Genomic DNA, 7,886 nt, shown 5'->3' with positions numbered 1-7,886 from the left:
TCCATTGCGCTTCTTTCTTGTGTTGACCGAAAAAAGCTCGGTATGATTCAATACATTCTAGGAACCTGGGGCAGTGAATCGATGAATTGGAGGACAGACCGCTTTTACTAGTTATTCTTGCAGGGGTCTTGGGCAATCAAGACCAGCCAGTGACTCAATGAGGAAGGGAGAGTGGGATAGCTACAAGCGATCCAGGGAGTCTTCCGTAAGACAAGATCGACTTCCTTTTGCACCTGTTCCATTTGTTGAATGAAATACCCCCTTCCTACGGTGAGTGTTGGGTGAGGGAAGGGATATTTTGATTGAAGAGCTCGCTTTGTCGAAATCCCTATAATGAATAGCATTTGCTGCTGCCGAATAAACCAACTTTAAGATGGGATAAGATGCTCAATAAGGCATGAGGGTCAGTATCATAACGGTTTCCTCCTAGTAAGGCCACTCATCAAGAACTCTTTTTTCTATCCAACCAGTCAAGACAGACTCACATTGAGCGTAGGTCTCAACCCCTTACCTTTCGCCATGCGCTGAATTCCAATTCCAATCAGTTGACACTTTGCACAAGAACTAGCAAGAAATGAAATGATAAGAAAAACCATATCACCTTGCGACGTCTACTTTCATTTGAATAGGAACATAGGCATCCCGCGTGGGGGAAAACCCTATCCCCCATCTTTCACTTCCCCTTTAGATGAGAAGCCGAAGGTGGCTATCAATATGGCACCTCGAAGAGCATAAAAGCAATGAGCCCGAAGCCTGAAACCTGAAACCATAGATTGAACACTCAAAGAGGATCAACCTAGTCAATAGATTGAGACACAACCTGCTTACTCACCTAGGGTCGGTCCGGCTCCGCCTACTACTCCTATCCTACTTATCCTTTTTTTTAAGCTAGAAACAGAGCAATAGCCATACAATGGAGAGCATAACCTAAAGGAAAGGGGTGGGTCGAAGGATAACTAAAGGTGACAAGTCGATCTATTTTTGAGAGAAGAGCTAGAGCAGTTGACAGCTCACTAAGGAGTCTGTCTCGTCTAGTAGAGCTATTATCCAATGGGTCACCAGAGTAGAGATGACCTTTTAACCATAGCATCTGACTGTATAAAATGGCAAGGTGTTTGTTAGTGCTTCCCTTTCTTTATCTAGCAAGATATCAATAAGGCTGATGGCTAACCAGAGAATCATTGCCATAGGGTTCTCGAGAGTCAACCCTGTCTGGCCTACAAGCTTTTGGAGTTAGAGAATGTACACTCTATGAGGTGTAAACTGATGTAGAGGATCCAGACAAACAATACCCTTGAAGAGTTTTATGAGCATAGTCATCGAACTTCACTATACTATTAGGTTTGTCATGACATCTTCCCTCTTCAAAAGACTATTTTTAAGAATGAATCAGGGTTTTTGCGCTCCTTGGAATCAGGCCTATACGTAGTGTATGTAAGCCGCCTGCTGCTGCTAAAGCAAGGTATGAGGGTTAAAGTAAGCGATGCACATCTTGATATACTCAATTAAGTAAGACTATCTTATCTAGTTCTGTTTATGCGTCTAGTGAGCATTGAACTCCTTTGACAAGCGCAATGCTTCTTTATCGATCAGTTAGACGCTTTATACCAGGTTAAAGCTGAAGTGACGATACCAGTGCCTGCCGAACTTCCAAGCCCTCAAATATCGAGGATATGGTGTGCCCCGTTACCTTATTTCTAGGTGTAATAAAGGCTCTCCCCCGACTAGAAGGATCCAGGGACAACGGCTATTTCCTCCTAAAATATTGGCAGTAGCCGAAACGACTGGAAACCCAGGTAGCGGTCCGGAAAGGGCAAAAGGGCAAGGTGAGTAGTGAAAGCAAGAACGTTCTTTCGCATATAGAGCGACTGCCCAAGCCCTGATTCAGGGTTACTGGTCCACACCAACTGATCAGGTATCGGATAATAGGGAATATTTGTTTCAGCCGTGGTCCAGTCCAGCAGCCTCTTTTCGATCCAAGAGTCGCATGAGAAGAAAGCTTCCGGTTAGCTTCAGTTAGTGTTAGTTAAATAGAACGGGAACCTCGTAACTATGCCAAGCCAAGCCCGATCTTGGTTCCAATGCTGCAGAGAAAGGTTATGGGTAAAAAGAAGGTCTTTATCCTGGTGCTGCGGAGACCGGTGTTGCTGATCGAACTCATTTTCTTTCGAGGAGATCGAAAATCTCTGAATTTCTGCGAAACGAATTGACATATTTATTGCGAGTTGAAAAGCGAAAGGATGAAGACAGATTTAGATCCTCTGAAAGCGCAGGAAGTATGCCTTTTGAGCTTTTTCTCCACCCACCTCTGAGCATCCTGTTGGAATGGTCCTAGGAAAGACTACGTACGAGAAATCATTCTCACAGCCAACTTTCCTTCTTCTGAGCAAATAAATGTAGTATTTAGTCCAACCAATCATTGGTGAATCTCTTGTATGTCTTTCGTGAAAAGTGGAGTATTTGTGCCCAAGATCTTTCTATCCCCTTTAGTAGGTGCACACATCTCGTATGGTAAATATACCATTGTGCCCTATAAGGTAAGATTGATTGACGGAGTCAAGAGATGGGGATCTTGGTTTAGCAGCGGCTGCCTGTCCTTTTCTTTCGTGAAAGGTATGATCTAGAGTGTGATTCTGATCCCGTGATTGGGTGCTTGGCGTAGAATGAGTGGAGCATACTAGGAATGCCGAATGCTCGCTCAGTGAGGGAGCTCTGTTGGAGAAGAGTGGGACTAGAAAGATGGAATACCCATGTAAGGCCAATAGTTGAGGTACCTGGATCCAGACAAAACTCCCTTTCATTGAAACGAGTACTCCACATCTTAGGGTCCCAGCCAGCCTATGAGCAAAGCTAGGAAAGCATTCTTCTTCTTTCCTCAGGATGAAATAATTCGGTGAAACTATTATTCTAATAAGGCCAGCCCTATCTAGATCCCGTAGCTTTCTTTTCTAGAGAACTTCATCTTTAAGCTTGGCTCCCTGTGAGTGTTCGACGTCAAACTAGCTACTCTGCTGTTCGGAACTCACTATTCGTTTGGGCTATGGCTCTCAGCTTGAAAAGAAGAATGAAATTAGGGCAGGCGGGGCTCTCTATTAATTGGGAACACTTCATTCTGCTGGCTACCTTGCATCAAAGAAAACTTCCTTGCTGGCTGCACTCCGCGCACTTCAAGGAGTAAGTATACGCTTCCTTCGGTCGAAGCAATAAGGTCTGTTTCACTGTTGGACTCGAAGTATCATGGGCTCTTTCCCATCTAACATATGTGTGCTCCGGACAAACACTTGTTTTCATCGTTGATCTCCTAATCCTACTGGGAACTCTTAGTAGGTGGTAGCTCATCTAATCCTTTAGCTTCGCAGGCTTTCGTTTCTCTCTTTCGGTAAAACCTATTCCAATTCTCGTAAATAGTATGTATTCGCTGATATCGAAATCAGGGTTTTCCGCTTTGGATCGCTGCGCTGGGTGGAGAAGAGGAATCAACGATAAATCCAGGAAAGAGCTGCGAAAGAAAAGCGTGACGAGCAAAGTCAAGTCTGCCTTTCTATTTCTTCTTTATCCGCTTTGAGATATAGTTGCCTTCCTTGGCAAGGGATTTTTCACCCAGTCACTGTAGTTAGGAAAAAGAAGCTAGTGAACGTGGAACTCCATCCTCTTTTCCAGGCGGGACAGAGAGAGTGGATTGGCTTTTTCCTCCCATCCCAAATAAAGAAGACTTTGAGGAAGGTTCACCTTGTATCAAAAGCAAGTCAGAATAGTTTCTATTCCTAGTCAAGATTCACTCTTTCTTTGCATGAAGGCTTTGAATATAAACAGCACTCTGTCACGATTCGTGGGATTTGAACTATTAGAAAAGTCCGTCCGTGTGCCAAACCCAGATCAAGTACTGTACATCAGGATCCCCCCAGCATAAACACTAGAGAACGACTGTGGTTATCCTCACAAGGGGAACAAGCAACGGGTCGATTGCACATCTAATGAAAATCTATGATATTCCTATCTTTTGTCATTTGAAATGAAATTCAATGATTTCGATCAACTTATCTGGGAATCTGTCATTCCATTTGTTCCACTTTCGTTTTACTGAAATAACTCACTTGAGTTGAAGTAAGTCAACACCTTTCAGTTGAGCAACTGTCTTTAGAGAGGGAATAACCAGCGTTTTAGCGATAATCTAACAAAATCATCAGTGAAAAGAGAATCAAGCCGACTTCGAACAGCTAAAATCCAATTCCCCACGGATCGTAATCGCTTTCCCATGCTTTTTTACTTGTTGCCCAAGCTAGCTTAGCTTACTACAGCTACTGATACGGCAACTCAAGCTACTAATCTAATATATGTCTTTGATTCTTGTCTTTCATGCTTCGCCGCTGGGATTCATACCACGGAAGCGACTACTACTTATAGCTAGAAAAGGGAATTCAAGGTGGTAATTAATACTCCTAAAAAAGGCTACTCACTACTACTGGGCCACTAGCTTTTATTCCTATACCTGACTGGCTAATCTGAGGGATACGGCATGGCAAGCAAGCAAACTTATAGGCAAGCCGGTAAACTACTAGGAAATCGGAAAATCTTTCTTTTACTACTTTTTCTGATAACACTCTCGAAGCGAGCAAGCACTACTTGCAACCTGATATCTATCTTTCAATCTTATTACCTGCCTGAAAGTCTTATAGCAAGCAACTTATCTTATTACTGTCTTTCCTAATACTCTAGGTAATAGCAACTCAGATTCGCTTCCTCTATTTCTTCTATCTCTTAATCTGTATAAGAGAGAACCCCTTGGTAAAAGTATAGAAACTGCATATCAGCTTACGACTAGAATTCTTATTTGTTACCGCGCTCCAAGCTACTGAACATAAAAGCTATAAGCATGAAATCAATCTGCTAAGCAAGCTTACTACTTATTAACTTGAAACCGGATAGCTGACCTTTATTCCTATAATCGAGTGGAGTTCTTCTATCTGACTCCAAACCGGGTACGCCAAGCTCCATACAGTAGATACGAGCCGGTAAACTACAATCTGGTATTCTTAACTCCGACTTTGAAACTGCTAGCTGGTAAAAAGAATGAAGGACCATAATTAATGCTATCGAGGCCCCAAGTCAAGCAACAAAGCTTCTAGCCGATAGAAAGAATGGGTACGAGCCTATCTTGCTAAGACAAGGGAAACTCTAGCTGCACTTACTCCTTGGTCAGTATAAACTACATGGCTTACGAGAAGCTGCTCTTCAAACTCACAGCCAACTTGGAGTCAGATTTCCAGCCGCTTATAAACGGCATAGAGAAGTAGGAGCCTCGCATACAACCTGAACTCTGGTATCAAGCCTGCCAACTCAATTCTATCTGGGTAAAAGGGCAATATACGAAAGGAAGGATCGATAACTGATTTATGGCTTTCAACCTGCTAACTTAGCATCTTATTTCTTTCTCCCAATCTGGTATCGACTAATAAAGCGCGCCTTCTAACTCATATCTGTCTTGCTATCTTCCATCTAATACCAGTGAAACGACAACTCCTGATAGACCTTCTGATACGACAACTGCGACTTGCAGTTTGATATCCGGCTTGAACTGTTCTATCTGGCTTTCTATCTCATATCCGCAATTAAGAATTCAAAGCAGTAATTAAAGTATGGATACGATGGCTTTGCCTTGCGTTCTTCAATCATGGCTTTCAAGTCTGATAACCGCAATTAGGAATTCAAAGCACTCTCGAGGCGAGCACAAGCAATCTGATAGAGGAGCTACTAATACTATAGATAGGAAACGCCTAAGCAAGTATGATACGAGAAAGCAATTCTATCTTTGACTGGTTTTTCAAACTGATAACTGCAATTCAACTCCCGGCAACTACAAACCACTAATCTTATTCCTTACTTCAATTCTTGTACCAAGCCTACTTAATTTCCAATCTCACTACTTCCTTTTCAACTTCTAACTTATATGATTGATACGAAAAGCGGACTTGAAAACTTAAATTAACAAGGCACGACAACTACAGCTACAAACTCGAATGCAAAAGCCGATACTACTACTCAATTCACTCAGCTTACGACTCTTATTCATGGCTTTAAATCGTATAAGCACTAAGTCAAACTAGGGAAAACTTGCAAGCTTAACTTGAACTGCTAAAACTGAATAGGCCGATACGAGAACTCAATACACTATCGAAACTAACACTGCTGGGTAAAACAATAGAAACTACTGCTCGGCTACTCCCTAATACCAGAGAAATGGCATCACGGCTTGCAGCTCTTCTTGCTAAAACAGATGAAACTACTACTCCGGAAACGAATACTCAATCTTCAACCAAAGCTTCAAATCTGATAACTGCAATTCAACTATCTGACTCGCATTCTTACTCTCACTGATAAAAGTATGTAGACGACAAGAAGGAACTAGCCTTATTTGCCACTTTCAACCAGCCTCGCGTTCTTCAATTAATACCACGTAACCGAGCAATCAAGCCTACAATTCAAACTAGAAAACAACAGCTCGAATACGAAGATTTATAAGCGAAAGCGAGAGTTAACATCTTCCTTGAGCTATGGAAACAACTGCCTAACGAAAAACCTTATTCACTGACTTTATATCTGCTAACAGCGATTACTACTACCGCTCTCGAAGCGAATACTCAACTGCCAATCTCATTTATGCCTCTTAATAAACTAGCTGGTATTCTGATAATCGACTTTCAGTCTTCCTTGCAGGCAGGCTTTGTAAAGCACTACGGATACGCCCTTATTAATACAATTGATAGGACTTATTTACTTGTTTTGTATGGTTATTTGTCCCTTCTTTCTATTGCTAAAGGTTAGTTTTGATTCCTCTCTCTATCGTACTCTTATTCCTCTAATCCACTTACAATCTGATAGTTGCTATGGAGCCTGAGCTCAGACGTAGATAGGGCATCACGGCTAGAATTCTTCTTTATGAGTCCAATTCTTACTTCTTCCTTTCGAGTCTTATATCGTACTGCAATTATGATAGCTGCTCTACTAATACGAGAGGTAGGCATTTATAATAGTATTTATACGAAAAAGAGGCTTTGCAGAAAGAACTATAACTAGAGAAGGTCAAACTGCAAACTAAAAATAAAACTGTAGAAACGACAGAGCGGCTGTCAAACCTTATTTGCTTACTCGTCTGCTTACTACAAGCAAACTGATTTATGAGTTGCAACCTTACTTATGACTTGTATTCTTCTTGCTGAGAAAGAGAGTTCAAAGCTGCAATTGCTCATGCCTCTAAGCCCATCCTTTTTTAGGCTTCTTTGGGAATCCCCTTTCCAATCAGATAGATTTCGAGATAGATTCACTCCAGTGTGGTGTCCCGGCTCTGATACGCTTCCTTTATACGATCTCAGAGTAGCTTTAACCTTTAATAGAGGAGTGAACCCACATGGGAGAAGAGAGGAGTAGTATGGGAGAGAGTCGTAGTTCAGAATAATCCCTGTATCATAACAATATTTCTGTATCGAGTGAGTAGCTTGGATTGAATTCCTCTTAGAGTTTCCATTCCTATAGGTGGGCCTAAGGTTGGGTAGTTTGTATTCCTCTCCCGCATTGAGAGAGATTCCAACTCCTATAGAGAAATACTCAATAAAGTACTTGGCAAATAGTAAAGTCTTCGGAGGATGCGTGTCAATAGAATTCGGAAATGCAGCAATAATAGGACCAACTGGACCAGAAAGTCAGATATACTGTTGCAAACTACTGATCTAGTCAGGATTTAGAAAGGTCGATGAATGGAACCTTGTAGAACTATACTCCCCAGAAAAAAGGAAACTATTTACGGGTTTCAACCCTCATGACAAAAACAAAAAATTGAAACATCAACACCACCAACCCCATCTAACGCTTGATCGAAGTAGGCATTGGCT

Source organism: Zea mays, unplaced genomic scaffold, assembly GCF_902167145.1.
Source record: "Zea mays cultivar B73 unplaced genomic scaffold, Zm-B73-REFERENCE-NAM-5.0 scaffold_321, whole genome shotgun sequence".
NCBI lineage: Eukaryota > Viridiplantae > Streptophyta > Magnoliopsida > Poales > Poaceae > Zea > Zea mays.
Note: the sequence above shows the minus strand (reverse complement) of the source record.